Below are 25,586 nucleotides of genomic sequence, written 5' to 3'. Positions count from 1 at the left end.
TTCTTATACAGTACTTGTACAGGCTTGGCAGGTGTTATCATCTCCATTTGCCAGAAGAAAAAAATTCAGTTGGAAGTGGTTAAGAATCTGGCAAAGAGCAAGTGATAGGATGGTATAATCATAACCTATAGGAGATCAGAGGAGGTGGAAACTACTTCTAGCAAGGGTACTAATTTTTTTTCTTACTGACTGGTAGTTTTACACTTTGAATTTGATTTACAGGCTTAATCTTCAACACTTAATTGTGCCCCCAAACATACACCATTATCCTTCTCCCAAATTAGCTGCCTGTTTAGAAGAATTTACCAGCTCGTAGAACATGATTAAAAGCATTGGCTTGGAATCTGGAATAAAATCTGTGTTCTGATACTTATTATCTATGTAACCTTAAACAAGCCACTTAAACTCCTAAGCTTTTTATTCTTCTGTAAAATGGGCACATTACTTACCATTCAGGGCAGCTGTGAGAATTAAAAGGCATAAATAACATATAGTACTTATTATTACAGAGCTACACTATTTAGTACTATGCCTGGATTAGAGTAAAAACTTAATAATGATAACATTATTTCATTTCCAGGGTTTCTACAGTGGTAATTGTGTGAGATTTTACTATCAACTATTAATTCATCCTTTCTCGTCCTCTACTTAGTTAATGACTAGGTCACGAAATGTTATTGAAGATGTTTTGTGCTCTGCCACTCCATCAGTCAAACTTCTTTTGGACACTCCATCATAGCTTTTATCAGTAGATGTAATCATCTTACTTGTTTTGGTTTATTGCCTAGCTTCCTCCTTTAGAATGGAAAATCAGTGAAAGCACTATCTTTTATATTCACTGCCTATCCATTGCTGTTGTTGTTCCGTCACTCAGCTATGTCCGACTCTTTGCGACCCCATGGACTGCCGCACACTAGGCTTCCCTGTGTGCTGGGACTTTGCTGGACTTTGCTCAAACTCATGCCCGTTAAGTCAGTAATGCCATCCAACCATCTTGTCCTCTGTCATCCCTTTCTCCTCCTGCCTTCAATCTTTCCCAGCATCAGGGTCTTTTCCAGTGAATTGGCTCTGTGTATCAGGTGGCCAAAGTATTGGAGTTTCAGCTTCAGCATCTCCCTCCAATGAATATTCAGGACTGAATTCCTTTAGGGTTAACTGGTTGGATCTCCTTGCAGTCCAAGGGACTCTCAAGAGTCTTCTCCAACACCACAGTTCAAAAGAATCAATTCTTCGGCACTCAGCCTTCTTTATGGTCCAATTCTCACATCCATACATGACTACTGGAAAAACCACAGCTTTGACTATATGGACCTTTGTTGGCAAAGTGATGTCTCTGCTTTTTAATATGCTGTCTAGGTGTGTCATAACTTTTCTTCCAAGGAGCAAATGTCCTTTAATTTCATGGCTGCACTCAGTGTCCACAACAATTTTGGAGGCCAAGAAAATAAAATCTGTCACTGTTTCTATTTTTCCCCCATCTATTTGCCACAAAGTAATGGGACCAGATGCCATAATCTTAGTTTTCTGAATGTTGAGTTTTAAGCCAGTTTTTTCACCCTCTTCTTTCACCTTCATCAAGAGGCTCTTTAGTTCCTCTCCACTTTCTGCCATTAGGGTAGTATCATCTGCATATCTGAGGTTATTGATATTTCTCCTGGCAATCTTGATTCCAGCATGAGCTTCATCCAGCCCAGCATTTCGCATAACGTATTCTGCATATAAGCTAAATAAGTAGGGTGACAATATACAGCCTTGACGGACTCTTTTCCAAATTTTGAACAAGCCCGTTGTTCCATGTCTGGTTCTAACTGTTGCTTCTTGACCTTTATACAGATTTCTCAGGAGGCAGGTAAGATGGTCTGGTATTCTCATCTCTTTCAAAATTTTCCACAGTTTGTTGTGATCCACACAATCAAGGCTTTAGCATAGTCAGTGAGGCAGAATTTTTTCTAGAATTCTCTTCCTTTTTCTATGATCCAACGGATGTTGGCAAGTTGATCTCTGGTTCCTCTGCCTTTTCTAAATCCAGCTTGTACATCTGGAAGAAGTGAAATATTTGATAACTGGATGAATGAATGAATAGAACTTGGTCTGTTCTCTTGAGAATGTTAGAGACTTCCAGGGAGGATACCCTAGTTAGATAATCTTAATAGAAAATTAAGACAGGCTTGCATGTTAGATGCAATAGAAATCTGAAAGATGGCTAGGACAGTTTCCTGTAAGAGGTGACACCTCTTAGCTTTTAAAACATATTTTGTTTCATTTCTTAAGTTTAGCTTGTTCTTTTCCTCAGAGAAAAAAAACCCCAACAAAGTCCAAAAAAACCCAAAAGTGACAACTATATTTATTCAAAATTTATAATTATCTAGGCACTATTTTGGGCACTTCCCTGGTGGCTCAGTGGTAAAGAATCTGCTGCCAATGCAGGAGGTATGGTTTTGATCCTTTTGTCAGGAAGATCCCTTGGAAAAGGAAATGAAAACCCACTCCAGCATTCTTGCCTGGGAAATCCCATGGATAGAGGAGCCTGACGGCCTAGAGTCCATGGGGTTGCAAAAGAGTCAGACACGATTTAGCGACTAACAACAGGCACTGTTTTTAGTGCTTTCCATTTAATAACTCATTTAAACTTTAAAACAATTCTAGGAGATAGATATTACAATAGCTCAAGAAAATGAAGCACAAAAATATAAGTAACTTGCCAAAAGTCACATGATTCAAAATTGGGCATTTTGCTTTTTATCACGTCAATAAGTTGTCTCTCAAAATCAATGGAAATATATTTTTAATGGAAGAACACAAAAGTAGTTTTATAAGGAGATTTTTCTTCTGTAAGGAATGAATTTATACGGTAGATTAAGAACCTAACTCCTCAAAAAAATATTAACAAATTGAATTTTTATTTATTTTTTTTAAATTGAATTTTTAAAAGCATAAAAAGAATTACACACAAAGACAAACTGGGATTTATCTCAGGTATGTGAGGTTCATTCAACATTTGAAGATCAATGAAATCTATCACACCAACATGATCACAAGATCATATCAACAGATGCAGAAAAAGCATTTAACAAAATCCAATACCCATTCATGATAAAAACTCTTGTAAACTAGGAATACAGGGGAAATTTCTCAATTTGATAGAGAATAACTAAGAAAAACCTACACCTCTAACATCAGACTTTAGATCAGAAACAAGCAAGGATGTTCCCTCTCACCACTCCTCTTAAACATCTCCCTGGAAATCCTTGTTAATACAGTGAGGTAAGAAAAGAAAGTAAAAGGTATTTAGACTGGGAAGATACAAAAGTACCTAGTTATAGGCCACTCATTTAATGAAAAATGGTAAGTTCTTTCTTACCCAATGCTGTTTTCACTCTGTAATAACTCTGCAAATCAAATTTTCCATATTATTTTTTATCTCAATATAGTCTCTAAAGAGGAATGCCTATTTTAAATATTATATAAATGGAAGTTTTAGTACATACTCAGTCTCATTTTCTGATTCTTCCTCCTATTTCTGATTTCTAAACATTGTAGTACCCCAGGGGTCAGTCCTTGAACCTCTATTATTGTCTCCATTTACCTCAACTTGTATTATCTACCTTATCTCAACTTGTAGTTTTAAACACCACTATTTCTTTATGACTCCATAATATTTATTTCTAGCCCAAACATCTGAATCCAGGCCTCTATTTCCTCTTGCTTACTCAATAACTCAACTTGGAAGTCTAATAGATGTTCTGAACGTAGAATGACTGAAACCAAATTCCTGACCCCCAGTCCCAAAACCTGATCCTCCCACCATCTTCCCAATTTCTGCAAACTGCAATTCCATTTATTGATAAAAGCCTTCAAGTCACTTTTGACTTCTCTTTCTCAGTCCTAACATGAGCAGATACAGGTGACTTTTCTTCAAAATATATCCATATTGTGACCATTTCTCACCATCACAACAGCTATCACCCTAGTCCATCTTCTGCGATAGCTAAATAGCTGGAATCTGCCTCCATTCAAACTTACAGTCTATTTCCCACACTGTAACCAAACAGATCAAACTTCAAACCAAAGTCACACCCCAAAGAAATGAATTCAGGAAAGAATCATTAATGGATATCTGCGTCAACAAATAATATTGTGGCACTGTGATTATATAAGTAAACATGCTTATTTTTAAGGATGAAGTGCTGTATCTGCAACTTTCAAATGGCTCAGCAAAAACAGATAGATGGACAGACATAGATAAAACAATAAAGGCAAAAGGTTAACAGCTGCTGAAACCAACGTGTGGGCAAATGGATACTCACACTATTTTTTCAACTGTTTTGAAAGTTTGGAAAATTTCATTAAAAAATTTGGGAACAGGCTTCCTTGGTGGCTCAGTGGTAAAGAATCCACCTGCCAATGCAGGAGACATAGGTTGGATCCCTGGATCCAGGGAGATCCCACATTCCACGGAGCAGCTAAGCCCGTGCACCACAACTACTGAGCCTGTGCTCTAGAGCCCAGGAACCGCAACTACGGAAGCCGTAGAGCCCAGTACTCTGCAACAAAAGAAGGTACTGCAAGAAGAAGCCTACGCCACAACTAGAGTAGCCTCCACTCTCCACAACTGGAGAAACATCTGCTCAGCAACAAAGACCCAGCACAGTCAAAAGTGAATAAATAAAATAGATTTTTTAATTTGGGAAGAAAAATATTTTAAGTCAAATTATGTCTCATTCAAAACCCAATGGCTTCCCATTATATTCAAAGTAAAGTCAAAGTTCCCACAATGGTCTATGATGCCCTGAGAAATTTGGGTCTGTCCCCCAGCCACAACTCTCAGCCCTAACTCTCTCCACTACTCACTGCTTCACACCTGTTTCTCAGATGTACCAGGCACTGCTCCATCTGAAGGAAGTACACATACCCTCACTTCATGTGAGACACAACTCGACCTTAACCCTAGTGCTCTCTTCTCCAATCCTTTGTGCTTTCTATGACACTTAATTTCCATTATTTTTCCCCAGAAATTCACCCTACCTTATATATTATATACTTGTCTGCTTTTGTTCACTGGCTAGTCCCCCAAAGTGGTGCTCGCCATGAAGGTCAGGACTGTTCAATCCCCAGTACAAAGGAAAATACCTAGCACAGAGTAGCAAAATAACTAATATTTGTTACACGAAGGAAAAAAATAACAAAAAAGGGGCAGCATAAATTGCTTTTTATTATTAATTTAAATGAATATCCATGAAGAGAACTATACTACAAAATCTCCAGTGAAAAACTGGAGATAGAGGAAAACGTATTTTTCCTTAGAAATAAATCCATTATCTTCATCCTTATGCTTTACATGCATTAACAGTTTTCATGATGAAAAATAAAATAAAAATTCTCAGAGTTAGGTTCATAAACTCAAACTCATATTGAAACATTCTTGGTTATTTCATGTACAAAAGATCACTTTATACAAAAAATTTATAGCTTAGAAAATTAAGAGTAAAAATTTATGATCCTGAAAAGTAAATTTTCAAAGTAACAACCTAACTTGGGCAATTGTGGAGTAAAATAACCAACTGATTCTGAATTAGAAAATAAGCATATTTAATCCACTTATAAAAACCTAACAGTGGCTTCCTATGAGAACTGAAGAAAGAGGCTGAATGGCAAAGATTAGAGAAAGACATGCTTTTTACTGTATACCAATTTGTATCTTTTGATTTTGTATCATGTGCATCAGTTCAGTTCAGTCATTCAGTCATGTCCGACTCTTTATGACCCCATGGACTGCAGCATGCCAGGCTTCTCTGTCCATCACCAACTCCCAGAGCTTACTCAAACTCATGTCCACTATCTCATCCTCTGTCGTCCCCTTCTCCTCCCGCCTTCAATCTTTTCCAGCATCAGGGTCTTTTCCAATGAATCAGTTCTTCGCAAGAGGTGGCCAAAATATCGGAGTTTCAGCTTCAGCATCAGTCCTTCCAGTGAACATTCAGGACTGAATTCCTTTAAGATGGACTGGTTGGATCTCCTTGCAGTCCAAGGGACTCTCAAGAATCTTCTCCAATACCACAGTTCAAAAGCATCAATTCCTCAGCACTCAGTTATCTTTATAGTCCAACTCTCACATCTGTACATGACTACTGGAAAAACCAAAGCTTTGACTAGTAGGACCTTTGTCGGCAAAGTAATGTCTCTGCTTTTCAATATGCTGTCTAGGTTGATCATAGCTTTTCTTCCAAGAAGCAAGCGTCTTTTAATTTCATGGCTGCAATCACCATCTTCAGGGATTTTGGAACCCAAGAAAATAGAGTCTCTCACTGTTTCCATTGTTTCCCCATCTATTTGCCATGAAGTGATGGGAACAGATGCCATGATCTTAGTTTTCGGAATGTGGAGTTTTAAGCCAACTTTTTCACTCCCATCTTTCACTTTCATCAAGAGGTTCTTTAATTCTTCTTCCCTTTCTGCCATAAGGGTGGTGTCATCTGCATATCTGAGGTTATTGATATTTCTCCCAGCAATCTTGATTCTAGCTTGTGCTTCATCTAGCCTGGCATTTCGCATGATGTTAAACTCTGCATGTAAGTTTAATCATGGTGACAATATACAGCCTTGACATACTCCTTTCCCTATCTGGAACCAGTCTGTTGTTCCATGTCCATTTCTAACTGTTGTTTCTTGACCTGCATACAGATTTCTCAGGAGGCAGATCAGGTGGTCTGGTAGTCCCATCTCTTTAAGAATTTTTCACAGTTTGTTGTGATCCACACAGTCAAAGGCTTTAGAAAACTCAGCAGTGGCCACAGGACTGGAAAAAGTGAGTTTTCATTCTAATCCCTAAGAAAGGCAATGCCAAAGAATGTTTAAAACTACCACACAATTGTACTCATCTCACACGCTAGCAGGGCAATGCTCAAAATTCTCCAAGCCAGGCTTCAACAATATGTGAACCATGAACTTCCAGATGTTCAAACTGGATTTAGAAAAGGCAGAGAAACCAGAGATCAAATTGCTAACATCCATTAGATCATCAAAAAAGCAAGAGAGTTCCAGAAAAACATCTACTTCTGTTTTATTGACTATGCCAAAGCCTTTAACTGTGTGGATCACAACAAACTGTGGAAAATCAGGTACAATATTAAACATAATTTTTAAAAACATTGTATGTAAACTTCAACTTCTGGCATGAAATAGGTACTTAGATTAACTCTTTCACTGAAAATAATTTAGAATATTATTTTGAAATCTTTTTTTTTAATCTTCTTTAACATATCCAGAAGTTAGCAAAAATTATGCAATTTTCACACCAAAGAAACAAGGCAGAAGCCCCCAGAGAAGTAAAGTGAATACTGAAGCTAACTTTTGCCTTGAGGGCATTTGCTAACTGCCCTGGCTGATTTGGAGATCAAGAGACAAACTGCTCAGTATTCCCAAGTAGGAGTCTAGTTAGTGATACCCTGGATAAAGCAGGGACTTTTCACCTGTTTTAAAGGTGAAACACCTCACAGTAAAGGTAAACTGGAAATGTCACCCTCCCAACTTCAAATACTAGAAAAATCACCTGCTTTAAATCACAATGGAGGTGGGGAAAAAAATCCCCCCCGGGGGTTCATAACCTCAATGTGGCTCACACAAAAGATTGCAACCCATATTCATACAATCTGTAAAGTCCAAGAAAGTTCATGCTAAGAATTTAGCTGAAAGTTATTTTTAGTCTGGTTAATACTCTTAGGACACCCAAGAGAAGCAGACTCAAAATGCTTTCTGGATAATCCAAGCCTTATTTTAGGCTTCAAATAATTTTCCACAAAAAAATTCCAAGGGTAATTATAGCTCATAGTCAAAATTATAAAGTATACAAGGAAAGAAGTCACCACAAGCAATAGTCAGTGGAAACAAAAGATAACAGAACAAAACATAACAAAAGATATACAAAATCAGATATGTGAACTATGTATGATAAGGCTATAAAATCAGTTTGTTTATTAAGAAATAAAAGACCTGAAAAACTAAGCAAAAGAAAAAAAAAAGATCCAAAAAAAATCAAACTGAACATCTAGAAATTAAAAATATAAACTCAACAGATCAGACTAATAACAGAATAAATTCAGGGGAAATCAATACTAGTAAATTAGAATATAAACATGAAAAGAATTTTCCATAATGAAACACAGAGAACCTAGAGATGAAAAACATAAGAGCATTCCCAGCCACAGCAATCAGACAAGAAATAAAAGGAATCCAATTGGAAGAAAAGAAGCAAAACTGTCACTGTCTGCAGAAGACTATGTACTGTACGTAGAAAATCTGAAAGATGCCACCAAAATACTATTGCAATAAATGAATTCCAGAAAGTTGCAAGACACAATATTAATATACAGAAATATGTTGTATTTGTATACACTAATAGTAAATTATCAGGAAAAGAAATCAAGAAGACAATCTCATTTACAATTGCATCAAAAAGAATAAAATACCTAAGAATAAATCTGAGACCTGGACTCTGAAACTATAAGACACTGATGAAAGAAATTGAAGACAACACAAACGAATGAAAAAACTGTGCTCACAGATTGGAAGGATTAAAGTTATTAAAATCACTATATTACTCAAGACAACCTACAGATTTAATGCAATCCCTACCAAATACCAAGGGCATTTTTCACAGAACTAGAACAAAGAATCCTAACATTTGTATGGAAACACAAAAGGTCCTGAATAGCCAAAGCAATGGCAGAAAAAAAGTTGGAGGTATCAACTTGATTTCAAACTATACTATAAAGCTAGACTCATCAGAACAGTATGATACTGGCACAAAAACAGACACATAGATCAATGGGACATAATAAAGAGCTCAGAAATATATATATAGTTAACATATTACATTATATAGTTAGTGTATAACTATATAAATTAACTGTATAGTTAACTATATAAGTTAATGTATTATATAAAAGGCAAGAATATACAGTGGAGTAAAGGCAGTCTCTTCAATAAATGATGCTGGGAAAGCTAGATAGCTACATGCAAAAGAATCAAACCAAATAACGTTCTCACACCACATACAAAAATAAACTCAAATATGGATTAAAGACTTAAGACCTAAAACAAAAAAACTCCCAGAAGCAAACACAGGCAGCGTACTCTGTGACATTGGTCTCGACAATATTTTTTTGGAACTGTCTCTTTAGGCAAGGGAAGCAAAAGCAAAAATAAACAAATGAGATGAAATCAAACTAAAAAGTTTTTGCACAGTGAAGGACATCATCAATAAAATGAAAAGGCAGCCTACTGAATGGGAAAAGATATTTGCAAATGATATATCCAATAAGGGGTTAATATTCAAAATACAAAGAACTCACACAACTCAACATTCAAAAAAAAAAAAACAAACAAACTTGATTAGACAATGGACATGAATACATTTTTCCAAAGGCAACATACTGATGGCCGAAAGGCACGTGAAAAGATGCTCAACATCACCAATAGACAAGGAAATGCAAATCAAACCACAAAGAGATAACACCTCACACCTGTCAGAATGGCTATCATCAAAAAGGCCACAAATAACAAGTGTTCACAAGAATGTGGAGAAAGGGAATCTTCTTGTACTGTCTGGGGTTGTAAAATGTATAGCTACTATGGAAACAGTATGGAGGTTCCTCAAAAACTTAAAAAATAGAACTGCCACAAGATCCAGCAATTTCACTTCTGGGTATTCACCCTAAGAAAACAAAAACTAATTCAAAAAGATATATATGCATCTCAGTGTTCAATGAAGCATTATTTACAGTAACCAAAACATGGGAACAACCTAAATGTCCATCAACAGATGAAAGGATAAAGCAGCTGTGGTATATGTAGGTACATACATACATACATGTGTGTACGTGCTCAGTTGCTTCAGTTGTGACCAGCTCCTTGTGACCCCATGGACTGGAGCCTGCGAGGCTCCTCTGTCCATGGGATTCTTCAGGCAAAAATACTGGAATAGGTTGCCATTTCCTTCCCCAGGGAATCTTTCCAACCCAGGGATCAAACCCATGTCTCTTGCATCTCCTGCACCGCTGGCAGATTCTTTACCCGCTGAGCCACCTGGGAAGCCCCACACACACACAAACAATGGAATATTACTCTGCCATAAAAAATGAAACCTTGCCATTTGTGACAACATGGATGGATCCAGAGGGTATTATGTTAAGTGAAGTAAATTAGTCACAGAAACACAGATACCATAGGATCTAATTTATATGTGAAATCTAAAAAACAAAACAAACAAAGAAAAATGAAAGCAGACTCAACAATACAGAGAAAGAAATGGGTGGTTGCCAGAGGGGTGGTAGATTAGCAAGGTGGGGGTAAGGGATTAGATGAATAGGTTAGAAGTACAAACATTTAGTTACAAAATGAATAAGTCATAGGGATGTAATTTACAGCATAAGGGATATGGTCAATAATATTGTAATAACTTTGTATGGGGACAGATGGTTACTAGACTTATTGTGGTAATCCCTTCATAATGCGTGCAAATGTCAAATCACTAGGTGACATACCTAAAACTAACATAATACTGTACATCAACTGTATTTCAATTTAAAAAGTATGAGAGTTAAGAGACATGAAATATATAAACAACAGGTCTAATATTTAATTAGACTTCTAGAAGGAGAGGAAAAAAGGATAAAGGGGCAATATTTGAAGATATAAAGAATGAGTATTGGTTCAGTATATATATGATTATAAGAAACTGCTTTATCTTTTTTCAAACTGGTTATTCCTTTTTACATCTTTTAAAAAATTTTTATTCATTTTTTAATTCTTTTTTACATCTTTTCATCATTCTTTAAGCACCTTCTTACTTTCAGGTACAAGATGGTCTAGGATCATCTTTTATATCCTTTCCCCAGCTTGAAATCAGCAACTCAAGTTCCTTTTAGGGGATAACAGTATTTGGAAACTTATTTTTTGGTGCTAGCTATGCTCACTGGTATTGAATATAGCTACCTCGAGGTCTTCTCAATAGACATAGCTAGAGAATGTGTGTACGAAAATATGTGTATTTGTGGTGAAACATCTACACATACACACATTTCATCTCTGTTTCTATGTGTGTGTATATCACAATGATAATCTCTAATTTCAACTTATTACCACAAACCCATTCTAGGTTTCTCCCTTTTGATACATTTAGCTCTATTCCAACAGTAAGAGACTTGGTTCCTGTTATCCTTACTGTGTTTACCTCCTATTACCTTTAACACATCGTGCATATGAGCAGTCTCCCATTTGTCATCGAGTCCCCATCATCCCTCCCCCACTCTGCTCTGCTCGCCCTGCCTGGACACCCGCGCCCCATACGGGTCAGAGCTGCCCCTACTCTTTTTTTTTTTTCCCATTTATTTTTATTAGTTGGAGGCTAATTACTTTACATCATTACAGTAGTTTTTGTCATACATTGAAATGAATTAGCCATGGATTTACATGTATTCCCCATCCCAGTCCCTCCTCCCACCTCCCTCTCCACCCGATCCCTCTGGGTCTTCCCAGTGCACCAGGCCCGAGCACTTGTCTCATGCACCCAACCTGGGCTGGTGATCTGTTTCACCCTAGATAATATACATGTTTCTATGCTGTTCTCTTGAAACATCCCACCCTCGCCTTCTCCCAGAGTCCACAAGTCTGTTCTATACATCTGAGTCTCTTTTTCTGTTTTGCATATAGGGTTATCGTTACCATCTTTCTAAAGTCCATATATATGTGTTAGTATACTGTAATGGTCTTTATCTTTCTGGCTTACTTCACTCTGTATAATGGGCTCCAGTTTCATCCATCTCATTAGAACTGATTCAAATGAATTCTTTTTAATGGCTGAGTAATATTCCATGGTGTATATGTACCACAGCTTCCTCATCCATTCGTCTGCTGATGGGCATCTGGGTTGCTTCCATGTCCTGGCTATTATAAACAGTGCTGCGATGAACATTGGGGTGCACGTGTGCCCCTACTCTTTGCAAACACTCTGCTAAGCCAAGTTCAGTCTCTAAGCCCCATAATGTGATGACACTATTACCTCCTGCATGGGATCCCTGCGTGCTCTCCTTAGGCTCTTGTGCCCCCACCACACAGCCCACCACCGATCCCCCCCCCCCACCCGCTTATGGATACCACCTCCTCACCTCACCTGGGCTCTGACAATCATCAGGATGCCCTCTCGTGTGGATACCACCTTGACTTGATAACAGCTCTCACAACCTGGGCCAAGGTGCCGGCAACATGGACCACTTCCTCACCTTGTTTTGGCTTTGACACTCCACAGTGGGGCAGAGCTACTGCGTCCATGACCTCATGAAAACATCTTTCTCCCTATTCTAGGCTACCCTCGCACGTGGATGTTCTCCTTACCCCATTTGGATCACCTCTCTACACGGATATCCCCCCACTGATACAGATGCCCTCAATATCTGACATTAAAGTGCTCTTTTTACATGGATAGTCTCATCTCTAGGCTCCAACAATCTGTGCTGGAAATGACACAGAGTATGTTCTCAGATCATTGTGAACTTAAGCTAAAATTCAATATTGAAGAGATAACTAGAAAGTTACCATTTGTTTGAAAATTATATAATTTACTTCCATAAGATCCATGGATCAAAATGCCATCAGAGTAGAAAATAGAGACTATTTTGAACTAATGATAAGAAAAATACTACATATCAAAAATTGGTGGGATACAGTTAAAGCCACACTTAGAAGAAATTTTTATCTCTAAATGGATACATTAGAAAAAAGTCTTTAAAATCAATGTTTTAAGCATTTATCTCAGAAAGTAAGATAAAGAACAGAAAATTGAATCAAAAAAGCAGAAGGAAGAAAATAATGAGAAGAAACTAACAAATGAAAAAATATACATACAACGAAAATCAACTAAGATAATGAAAAGCCTAGTTTAAAAAAAAAAGACTAATAAGATTAATCAACCCTGGTGTGGAAAAGAGAAATCATAAATTATTACTATAAGGAATGAAAATGGTATACTGTTATAAATCGGATGGATTCAAAAATAACCAAAAGGGGGACTTCCCTGGTGGTCCAGTGGTTATGAATCTGCCTGCCAATGCAGGGGACATGGGTTCAGTCCCTGATCCAGTAAGATCCCAAGAGCAGCGGAGCAACTAAGCGCGTGGGCCACAATTCCTGAGTCTGTGCTCCCAGAGTCAGTGCTCTGCAACGAGAAGCCAAGACAATGACAAGCACACGAGGCATCGCCCCAACTAGGAATAAGCCTGCACGCCGAAATGAAGACCCAGTGCAGCCAAAAGTAATAAATAAATAAAAATAAACAACAGGATTTTAAGAAAAACCTGTGCTAATAAATTTTAAAATTTAAAATAAACTCTCAGAAAATTACGAACTATCCAAATTCTTATAAGAAGAAATAGAATAAAAATTTTGAATAGACCTTTATTTCTTAAAGAATTTGAACTCATAATTAAGAATTTTCCCATGAAAGTCTAGTCCAGGTGGCTTCAACAATTAAATCTAACATTTAGGAAAAAGAATAACACCAATCTTAGACAACATATTCTAGAGAACAGAAAAAGAGGAAACAAACCTCAATTCTCTTTATAAAGCAACTATAACTTAGATAGCAAAAATCTAAAAAAATTAGAAGACATTTAAAGAAAAGAAAATACAGTCTAATCTCCTAATTAATCTAGATGTATAAGGTCAAAAGGAAATATTAGCAAACTAAATTATACATCATAGTTAAAAATTATTCCAGAAAATAATGTTAAGTTTAAAACTAGAAAATCAATCTTCATGACTTTGGTATAGGCAAAATTTTCTTAAACAGGACACACAAAACTCTAACTTTTAAGGTCTGACACATCTGACTATATTAAAGTGGTCCAGTGGTTAAGAATCCTCCTGGCAGGGGACACGGGTTCAATCCCAGGTCTGGGAGAATCCCATAGGCTGCGGGACAACTAAGCCCATGTGCCACAACCACTGAGCCATGTGCAACAGAGAAGCTCCTACTCACTGCAACTAAAGAAAGCTGCATGCAGCAACAAAGACCCAGAGCAGCCAAAGTAATGTTAAAAATACACTTAAAAAATTTACTTTAAAGAGTGAGAAGGAAGGACATGTAAACAAATCTTTTTAAAGAAGAAAAAACTGTTACAAATAGTAATTAGAAGAAGGGCTTTTTAAGATGAGAGAGACTAAAGGGATATTTTTGACTACTGATAATAAAGATCCAGTAAAAAAAAAAAAAAAAAGGAAAAGCTAAAGATGCAGAAGAGACAATAACCTATGGAATTATATCTCTAAGAAAGCAGAGAGAGACGTAATTTAGGTCACATGTAGCGGGGTCAGTCTTTGACAGGAGGATGGGAGGACAAGATAGATGCAGATGAGCCCGTAGAACTGGCCTCTGCAAGGAGAGGGAATTTTCATTCAGGTGCTCCTGTTTTCTCTATGAATTATTGACACAAGCTGCAGTAAGGAAGGAGAGGACATCAGGAAGTCTACACAGACAAAAATGTATGAAATAGAAAATAAAGACTGTAGAAGAGTGAACATACTAGAAAAAAATGAGTTAATGACTACTCTGTTGAGGTTGTTTACCATGATTTTCAGGGAACCCTAAAACCTGGTTATGGACCGATCTTTCTTGAGCAGTCCTCAGCTGTTTGCAAGTTGTAACAGAGAAAGTGGGGGCTAGAGTTTTGTTAGGCAGAAGGTAAACAACGAGAGAAGGGCAAAGTGCCTGATCATATATACAAGAGCAGGATTATAATGAAGAATGGTAAAATCTAGACAGAATAAATCCAAGAGTAAAAATAAAAGGGAACCTATGGAATGAAGGTGTTAAGGAAATCAAATGAATCTGGAGAACAGGAAGATGTGGCTGATGAATGGGATGTCTGAATTAACAGTTTTAGAACTGGGGGAATTTTGAGTAATTACAGGATCTTTGGACAGAAGTAACACTTTGGCAGAAGAGAAGCAGAAAATGCTAGGAACTGGGGCTAAGATGATCTTTGCTTATTAGCAGTTACTTAAGCTACTGTTTCTCACATGACTGCCTAGAGGAAGCTAAATCCATATTACATTCCAACAGAAGCAAATTCAAGTAGATCTATAAATATATACCAGACCAGTTAATAAGATGCACATGTAACAGTAGGCTGATACAAAAAGGGAAAATAAAGTCATTCAGTTGTATTTTAATTTAACTCACATGTCTTTTCTCAATCATTAAAAGTTGATAACCACCCTCTTCCAGTTTGGATATAAAACAATAAAAACAAACTAAGTACTATTTGGCATATCTCAAGCACTATAAGTTTAAGTAATCATTACTACTTGTTCCTCACTATGTGAAAAGGGCATTTGTTGGCTAACATGTCATTGCAACAAATGCCATTTAAAAACAAGAGATTAATTTCCAAAATATACAAATAGCTCAAAACAGCTCACTATCAAGAAAATAAATAGCCCAATCAAAAAATGGGCAGAAGACCTAAATACTTTTCTCCAAAGAAGACAAAGATATGGTGAATAGTAACAGGAAAAGATGCTCAATAGGACTAATTATTAGAGAAACACAGATCAAAATTACAATGAGGTATTACCATCACACAAGTCAGAACGGCCATCATTAAAAAAACCCACAAATAACAAACGCTGGAGCAAGTGTGGAGAAAAGGGAACCCTCTTACACAGTTGGTGGAAATGTAAACTGGTACAGCAACTGTGGAAAACAGTATGGAGAGTCCTCAAAAATGAAAAATAGAGCTGCTGTACGACCCAGCAGCCCCACTCCTGGGCATATACCTGCAGAAAACCATGATTTGAAAAGATATATGCACCCCAATTTCACTGCAGCACTATTCACGGTAGCCAAGACATGGAAGCAATCTAAATGTTCACTGCTAGATGAATGGGTAAAGAAGATCTGGTATATATACACAGTGGAACACTACTCAGCCATAAAAAAAGAACAAGATAATACTGTCTGCAGCAACATGGATGGACCTAGATATTATCATAGTAAGTGAAGTAAGTCAGAGGAAAATACATGATATCACTTATATCTTCAGGATATATATCTGCATCACTGCTATACATGAGAATAATACAATACTATAAATCAAAAAATAATAATATAAAAACAAAGGCAACTAGGATTTTTGTCAATGCAAATTTTATATATTTACTTGAACAAGTGAGAAATGTCCCCAGATTATCTTTTTGTATTTCAACAAAATTTTAAAGCTTTGATTTATATAGCAAATTGAAAAGTTTCCTCTCAGTTTAAGTATTTATTTGGCTGCACCAGGTCTTAGTTGCAGCAGGCGGGATATTTAGTTGTGGCATGTGGCATCTAGTTCCCTGACCAGGGGTCAAACCCAGGGCCCTGTATCAGAAAGGTAGAGTCTTAACTACAAGACCATCAGGGAAGTTCCCCTTCTTTCATTTTAAACTGTCACCTTTTTTTCAAAATGGAAATATCTTGCTTTTTATTACAAAAGTATTAATATGCTCATTATAAAAATCACAGTAAAAATAAGAATCAAAACTCTACCTGCTGGTGTTCTATATAATAAAATACACATATATTTTCCAACCAACGAGATAAGTCGGATGGCATCACTGACTCAATGGACATGAGTTTAAGCAAGCTCCAGGAGATGGTGAAAGACAGGGAAACCTGGCGTGCTGCAGTCTGTGGGGTTGCAAAGAGTCATACATGACTGACTATAAAACAACAACACATAGATAAGACATAAAGTGTAAAATGCAGGACATAAACACATTTTCTTAAAATTTAGATGAGTATCAAGCTTTATTCAGTTTCCTAAGAGTTTTAATAGTTTCTCATCTTATGTAAATTGTTAACCACTTTACCTAAGCAACATCAGAGCTAAAGCCTCCCTTACCTTCTCACCAGTTATAATCAGAAAAGTAGGCATACCATTTATAAACATTAATTAATGAAGCCAAAGACATTAATCTTGCTTGCTTTCAACAAGGGCAGAGGCTAATTAGTAGACTTGTTGGCAGACCAATAGTTACAATTATACTGGCTTTTCCAGTGGCTGAAATTTTTTTGATGAATGAACAAAGAATTTATAACCTTAATATAGAAAAATTCTTATGAATCAATAAAAAAGACAGAAAACATAGATAAAGGAAAAAAACTGAACAACTTCATGACACAGAAAATCCAAACGGTCAATAACAAGATGATTAACACACCAAATGATCAACAACAACAAAAAATCATGCTTATTATTAATTAGAGTAAAATAATATCACAATGACATATTTTACTCAACAGATTGGCAAAAACTTTTAAGAGAATGCATCTAGTGTAGACAAGAATGTAGAGCAAAGAGAGCTCATATCCTGCGGATGGAGATATAAACTGCCACAATCAACTCTGAACAGAGTTTTATCATCAAGAATCAAGCTGAAGATACAAAAGACAGAGAAACTCCATTCCTAAAAAACCCTTATGCTCACATGCCAGGATACATGCATGTATGAAGAAGTTCCCAGCAGCATTAACTGTGACAGCCCCAAAGTGGGAACGAGCCACCTATCTGCCAACTGAATGAATGAACTGGATGCTTTGGAGTGTCAAATGACAAAACAATGCAAGCCATGATTCCACTCATTGACACAAGAATTACAATGACCGCCAGCCCACAGCAGAGGGCACAGGACATAGGACATGTGCACAGGCGCTAGCCAGAGGGGGGCAGGGATGCCTGCTGAGCAGCCAGGATGAGCGAAGGCTCAGCAATGCCTGGCAGAGCTTTCATCTTGACCTGGGTGTTGGTTACACATATGGCTGCTTTATAATTATTTGCAAACAACACATATATACTTTTTCTAGTTTTGGGTATGCACACTGTGTATCAAAAAATATAGTTTTAAAAAATTAGGATGATGACTAAACTTGACATTTGGGTTGATTGTGACAAATGCAATTCATATGTTCCTTCAACTAGATAGACCTAAGAAATACTGACCAGTAACGTCTCTGGACTCCTCCAAATTCTGTGGGCTCCAGTGTTGCCCAGAACGTGCAGCTATTCCCAGCTCGGGGCCTGACTGATTGTGCACTGGAAACTTACACTGTCATTTTCTTCTTGAAAACTCATTAGGGTTGTCTGGTGCATCCTAAGTACAACCAGAGGAAACACGTGAATATGAGATTTTTAAAATACTTCATAGTTGTAACTGATTTGTACTGTATGACATTTGGATGTACCTGATTACTAGGGCTACCTTTAGAATAAGCAGCCAGATCTAGGGGTAAAGGTATATTTAGAAGAAAACAGATAACAGGAGAGTCAAGTAGAGACTATAATTAAAGACTGTCATCTGGAGATAAGTGGGAGATGGTAAAAGTAGAAACAGTTTCAAAACATTAGAGATGTATGTCTAACACAGTTTCCCCTGACCCGCTAACACAGATGGTGCAGGACTTCCCTTCTATTCAGTTTTCTCTGAGGTTTTCTGTGCTACTGCTGCTTTCCACTGGTGTAGAAAGCAAAATAATTCAATTTATTACATTTAAAATAAGTTTCTCTGTTGATTGACAACTACCTAAAGACACTCCAAGAAGGTAAAAAGAACACTTGATTTCTTTCAACTTGTTACTCAGTTAATCTGGAAAATTAAAATAATTTGACCGCTTCCTAATAATAGCATTAACTATGAAAGAAGTTCATTTTTAGTTTTCATTGAAACTTACTGAAAGCAGTAATACAAAATAATTTCTACTATCCTGAGTTTTGTTTTAAAAATTGCACCTGAATATCAAAACTCGCAACTTTCTCTATATTTACATGCTGTTTCAAAATATTCTATAGTATCAAAGACACATTTTGTTTAGTTGTAGAATGCTACCTGATCAAATGGTAAACTGAAAAGAAACTGTACTTATTAGCTAACTAGAGAAAACTTTTAACAAATGGTTAGGGTAGATTGACTGATTATTCAAAATTATCCTCAAGTATTCACATAAATGTTGTCACTTTCATCAGTTCTGTTCAGTCGCTCAGTCATGTCCAACTCTTTGCAACCCCATGGATTAAAGCATGCCAGGCCTCCCTGTTCATTACCAACTCCCAGAGCCTGCTCAAACTCATGTCCATCGAGTCCGTGATGCCATCCAACCATCTCATCCTCTGTCGTCCCCTTCTCTGGCCTTCAATCCATCAGGGTCTTTTTCAACGAGTCAGTTCTTCACATCAGATGGCCAAAGTATTGGAGTTTCAGCTTCAGCATCAGTCCTTCCAATGAATATTCAGGACTGATTTCCTTTAGGACAGACTGGTTGGATCTCCTTGCAGTCCAAGGGACTCTCAAGAATCTTCTCCAACACCACAGTTCAAAAGCATCAATTCTTCAGCACAGCCTTATGTTCCAACTCTCACATCCATACATGACTACTGGAAAAACCACAGCTGTGACTAGATGGACCTTTGTCGGCAAAGTAATGTCTCTGCTTTTTAATATGCTGTCTAGATTTGTCATAGCTTTTCTTCCAAGGAGCAAGCATCTTTTAATTTCATGGCTGCAGTCACCATCTGCAGTGTTTTTGGAGCCCAAGAAAATAAAGTCTGTCACTGTTTCCATTGTTTCCCTACTATTTGCCATAAAGTGATGGGACCAAATGCCAAGATCTTAGTTTTTTGAATGTTGAGTTTTAAGTCAGCTTTTTCACTCTCTTCTTTCACTTCATAGTGTAGGTTTATTACCCGATCTTGCTGTTTAATAAAAATCATTCTTTTAACTGCTTTTCTTAAAATTTTTCCCTCTTCATTATTCCAGTCTATTGAGTAATAACACCATTACTTCAAATACTTAGTAACATATTTGCCAGCAGTAGTTTGATAGAATAAATTATGTATAGTGAAAAATAATAATTAGCAACAAGATAATAAAAGATCAAAGTAGCTCTCACTTGCATGTCATAATGGTGCTAAGAGATAGCTCCTCCATGGGATAGCACTTCATTAGAAACTTACGGATAGCCACGTAAGAGTTAAGGTAAACTTAACAAAACAGTAAAGGGAGGCAGTTGAATATATTTCCTCCGGTTTTACTTTTCTAAGGAGGTCTTCAGTGGGAAGATTATAGAAGCAGTAGCTAAAAGGTCCCCAAACGCCTCACCATACCATATCTGGCCCATGCTGACTCTCTTCTGCCTTCAACCCATGCACCCATTGCTCCAGTCACATGGAACTATTACATGGTAGAAACAGTTATAACTGCCATATGTTGTTTTTTATGTTAACACAAACTCACAGATGCCATTTCCTCAGCTTGAATCACCTTTCTTTTCTTCACTTAGTCAACAACCCTTACTGGGCTTTAAATCCATTAAAGCATTAACTTCTTTAGGAAACTTTTTTGACTCCTTTCCTTCTACTTTCCTCTACTTGTATGCCTTCATAGCATTCTTTTCATGTATTACTCTATAAATATTTATTTTCTTATGTATACTGTTCACTAGTCTGCAAGATTCTTAAGGGTAAAGACATACTACGCTCAAATGTATTCTCTCTCAGCTCTTAAAATTATATAGGCCTCAATAATGATTATTGAGTGTTTCTGAAATTATTTCAAGCTCAAGTAAAAGTCATAATGATATGTATCAGATCTGGGTTTTATGGACTCCTTATACAATAGACATGTGGTACTTAATCATTCCTTAATGTGTATTAGAATATACAATAATGATATATTTTTGGGGGGAGATATATTGCCTTTTAAATAATTGAGGGGAAAAGTCTATGTAACAGGATGCTTTACTCTGATTTTTACAGCAAGCAAGAGAAATATAATACACAACTAGCGCATTTTTATGTCATGGTTCCATTATTCGTAAGTGCTCAATAAAAACTGAACAACTCAGAAACAGCCCTAAGCAAAAAGACAGCATACCACCTGTACGTCTGTGGGTGTACATGTAAGAGTTTCAGGGCTATTTATTAAGATTTTAACTTGAATTTTATTCTCCATTTATTTCTCTCTTCCCCATTCTAAAGAGATAACCAGGTCTTCCAGACACAGGACTGGAAATGTCAGTTTTCATTCTAATCCCAAAGAAAGGCAATGCCAAAGAATGTTCAAACTACTGCACAATTACACTCTCTCACACACTAGCAAAGTGATGTTCAAAATTCTCCAAGCCAGGCTTCAGCAGTATGTGAACCGTGAACTTCCAGATGTTCAAGCTGGATTTAGAAAAGGCAGAGAAACCAGAGATCAAATTGCCAACATCCACTGGATCATCAAAGAAGCAAGAGAGTTCCAAAAAAACATCTACTTCTGCTCTATTAACTATCCCAAAGTCTTTGACTGTGTGGATCACAACAAACTGCAGAAAATTCTTAAAGAGATGGGAATACCAGACCACCTTACCTGCCTCCTGAGAAATCTGTATTCAGGTCAAGAAGCAACAGTTAGAACTGGACATGGAACAACAGACTGGTTCCAAATGGGGAAAGGAGTATGTCAAGGCTGTATATTGTCACTTTGCTTATTTAACTTATACACAGAGTATTTCATGTGAAATGCTAAGCTGGATGAAGCACAAACTGGAATCAAGATTGCCAGGAGAAATATCAATAATCTCAGGTACGCAGATGACACCATCCTTATGGCAGAAACCGAAGAAGAACTAAAGAGCCTCTTGATGAAAGTGAAAGAGGAGAGTGAAAAAGCTGGCTTGAAACTTAACATTCAAAAAACTAAGATCATAACATCTGGTCCCATCACTTCATGGCAAATAGATGGGGAAACAATGGAAACAGTGGCAGACTTTATTTTTTGGGGCTCCAAAATCACTGAAGATGGTGACTGCAGCCATGAAATTAAAAGACACCTGCTCCTTGGAATAAAAGTTATGACCAACCTAGATAGCATATTAAAAAGCAGAGACATTACTTTGCCAGCAAAGGTCCATCTAGTCACAGCTACTAGTCACAGTAGTCATGTATGGATGTGAGTGCTGGACTATAAAGAAAGCTGGGCGTTGAAGAATTGATGCTTTTGAACTGTGGGGTTGGAGAAGACTCTTGAGAGTCCCTGGGACTGCAAGGAGATCAAACCAGTCAATCCTAAAGGAAATCAGTCCTGAATATTCATTGGAAGGACTAATGTTGAAGCTGAAACTCCAATACTTTGGCCACCTGATGTGAAGAACTGACTCATTGGAAAAGACCCTGAAGCTGGGAAAGATTGAAAGCAGGAAGAGAAGGGGACAACAGAAGATGAGATGGTTGGATGACATCACCAATTCGATGGACATGAGCTTGAGCAAGCTCTGGAAGTTGGTGATGGACAGGGAAGCCTGGCATGTTTCAGTCCATGGGGTTGCAAAGAGTCGGACACAACTGAGTGACTGAGGCTGCTGTGGACTGCGGGCCACCCGGGGTCGGTGAAGGATCTCAAGATGGCTGGACGGAAACTTGCTCTAAAAACCATTGACTGGGTAGCTTTCAGGGAGATCATCCCTCGAAACCAGAAGGCCGTGGCTAACTCCTTGAAGTCCTGGAATGAGACCCTAACCTCCAGGTTGTCTGCTCTGCCCAAGAAGCCACTTGCCATCAACTGGGCTTACTACAAGGCCAACGTGGCAAAGGCTGGCTTGGTGGACGACTTTGAGAAGAAGTTTAATGCCCTGAAGGTTCCTATACCGGAGGATAAATACACTGCCCAGGTGGATGCTGAAGAAAAAGAAGATGTGAAAAGTTGTGCTGAGTTTTTGACTCAGTCAAAGACCAGGATTCAGGAATATGAGAAAGAGCTGGAGACGATGAGGAACATAATTCCATTTGATCAGATGACCATTGAGGACTTGAATGAAGTCTTCCCAGAAACCAAATTAGACAAGAAGAAGTATCCCTACTGGCCTCACAGGCCAATTGAGAGCTTATAAGCTCGGGTCCGGGAGAAAGCTCTGGCCCTCGAATTACAAACTCTGGACATTAAAAACAATTACATGGTATAAAAAAAAAAAAAAAAAAAAAAACTGAGTGACTGAACTGAACCAGGTCTCTGGGTTCCATTTTTAATGGAAGGTCTTTACGGAATGAAAAATAGAAGTTACTCATGAATAATCTACCTTCTAGCTTTTATTTTTAGGAGTCTGATTTAAAGACAAAACTTCTGAAGCTGTCAGGAAGACTGGGAAAGAGCCTCCCAAATGCAATTTCCTCAGAATGGCCAAGGTTCAGCAATACTAGCATAGCAAATATCTGAATCTTACTGCATAGCAGTACTTCAATGAAATGAAAAGTCCACTGAGGAGAATGGCTACATGGAGCACCTTGGGAAGCTACACTGTATTTCCGGGGGACTCAAGATAAGCTGAGACGTTCATGCACGAACTTGGCCAAAAAATAATATCCTTTTACTTTAAGAAATAAAGTAAAAGGCCTTTATAAATAATAGTATCAGTTATGATCATGATAAACTGCTTACAAGTGAGCCCTTCCCAGTTTGTTTTCCTTTAAAAGGCTCTTAGATTTTTGGATTGGGGAGGAAAAAGGAAGAAAAGAGAGGGAGCATTCTTCTCCACGAGCTCCCATAAGGACTTATGTGAATCACCATCTTACCAGGTTGGGCAATTAGAAGTCAGATTTAACTTATCAGGAATAAGATAGTGAAGAACAAGATGGCGGAGGAGTAGGTGGACGTAGAGTACATCTCTCTCCACGGATGCATCAGGAACACACCTTCAGACACAGAGGTGCGTGCAGAACAGCAGCTGAGAGCAGACAGGAGGACCTGACCAGTGGGAAAGACCACACAGAACCACGCAAAACTCGGTAGCACCAAGGAGCTGCAGGGGGAACAGGAGTGTTAGTAGGACTGGACCTGACCTAGGCGGTGGGGGAACTGAAGCAAGGGTCCAATCCCCACATCAGGGTAATTGTCTGAATCAGAGAGGAAACATTTAAGGCTGAGAGAATCAGCTGATCTGTGGCAGCCTAAATGGAATGAGAATCAGACAGTCCTTGCCACAGCCATACACACATACCCCAGAAAGGGATGCAGGTCTCCTGGAAGGTGCAGCAGCTGGGGGCTGGAGTTGAGGGATTGTGGAGCAATCCCAGGGCGAGGGCTGCTGTTGACTGTGGAGAGACAAATTGAGGGAATGTGTGGGAGGAGACTGTGGTGGGAAATACCTCTGGAGGAAAGCCAGGCAGCAAGGAGATACCGCTGAGTCATGCATAGGGGTGGAGCCATCACCACAGCCTCTCTCTCCCCAAAGGCCAGCATCCACAGCTGAACAATAGAGAGACTGGCCCATCAATCACCTGGTGCACTGAACTACAGAGTAGGACCCCAGCCAGGGCGGCCCCGCTGTGTGCCTGACCTGGGGAACAACAGAGAAGGACCCCAAGCAAGGGAGCCCTCGAAGTGCCTCTAACGGGCGGAGCTACGGAGAAAGACAGGGCAAAGAGGTCTTCTGAATGCCAGCTACAAGAGGCTTAAAAATAGACTCTGACAGGGCCACAACTCCTGCGGGGGAGGCAGTCCATGTCCCTGCACACTTGGCGCCGCCAGGGTCCCCACAGCCCAGCAGCTGCACCACCTTCACACTCAACTATCACTGGGGCAGAGCTGCCACAGGCAAAGAATGCCTTGCATCTATGCATGCAGGGTTGCTTCGGTAGTGTCCGACTTTTTGCGACCCTGTAGACTGTGGCCTGCCAGGCTTCTCTGTCAGGGAGGGGGGTTCTCCAGGCAAGAACACTGGAGCGGTATGGGCCAATGCTGGTTGCCATACCCTTCTAGAGCACTCTATGTCCGGCTGCCCTAGCCGCAAACTCCCCCGGGTACCTAGTGCTGCCAGAATCCCTGTGACCCAAGCAGCTGCACCACCTCCACAGCTGGCCCTCACTGGGGCAGAGCCAAGTCCTCCAGGGCAGCCTCAGGAGCAAACCCCAGAGGACGACCCACATGCAGAGGTGGAAACAAAACCACAATGGAAAGGGGCAGTGTGGCTAAGGAAGAAGACTCACAACCTTCCCACCAGCTGTAAAAGCTGCAGATTGAATCCACACAATCAACTAGGCAGACTCTGAGTCTATGGAATATATAAAAGGTCATTGAGAGCTCTCACAAAAGAAAATGCACTAGTTCTGACAGCTGTGGACATTGGAGGCAAGAACACACAGGAGAAGGACCAGATTAGAATCTGAGCTGACCCCACAGCAGGTCCAGAGACCAGCAGTGTGGGAGGGCATCCTGGGGAGGTGAGGTGGACTGTGACTCCCAGCGCGGGAGAGGACTCTGACAGCAGTGACTCAAGAAAAACATTTATTATTCTTATGTTTTGACTTGTTCTGTAGAATCTCTTAGAATTTTTTTTTTTTTCTTCCACCGCTGCAGTTGTTGATTTTATTAGCACTATGAAATCTAATTAAGCCTTCGAACTTTTTTTCCCCCTCAGTCACAATTTTTTATACTTGTTATAAACCTCTGCCTCTACGTTGGGCTTTTGCAGTTCTATGGAGTTTTCCTTTTTTTTTTTCTTTTCGCTTAAAAAAATTTTT

The 25,586-nt window shown here is 38.5% G+C and overlaps 1 protein-coding gene and 1 pseudogene across 1 annotated transcript in view; one reads left to right on the top strand and one right to left on the bottom strand.

Moving 5' to 3' along the window:
• The window catches only part of PPM1E (protein phosphatase, Mg2+/Mn2+ dependent 1E), a 211,512-nt gene that overhangs the window by 77,273 nt on the left and 108,653 nt on the right, over positions 1-25,586 (bottom strand). The gene's annotated exons all lie outside the window — the stretch shown is intronic.
• Positions 22,435-23,019, top strand: LOC139038996 (ATP synthase subunit d, mitochondrial pseudogene; annotated as a pseudogene).

This window comes from Odocoileus virginianus, chromosome 17, assembly GCF_023699985.2.
Source record: "Odocoileus virginianus isolate 20LAN1187 ecotype Illinois chromosome 17, Ovbor_1.2, whole genome shotgun sequence".
Classification (NCBI taxonomy): Eukaryota; Metazoa; Chordata; class Mammalia; order Artiodactyla; family Cervidae; genus Odocoileus; species Odocoileus virginianus.
The sequence above is the reverse complement of the archived record's forward strand: the minus strand, read 5'-3'. Positions and strand labels throughout refer to the sequence as shown.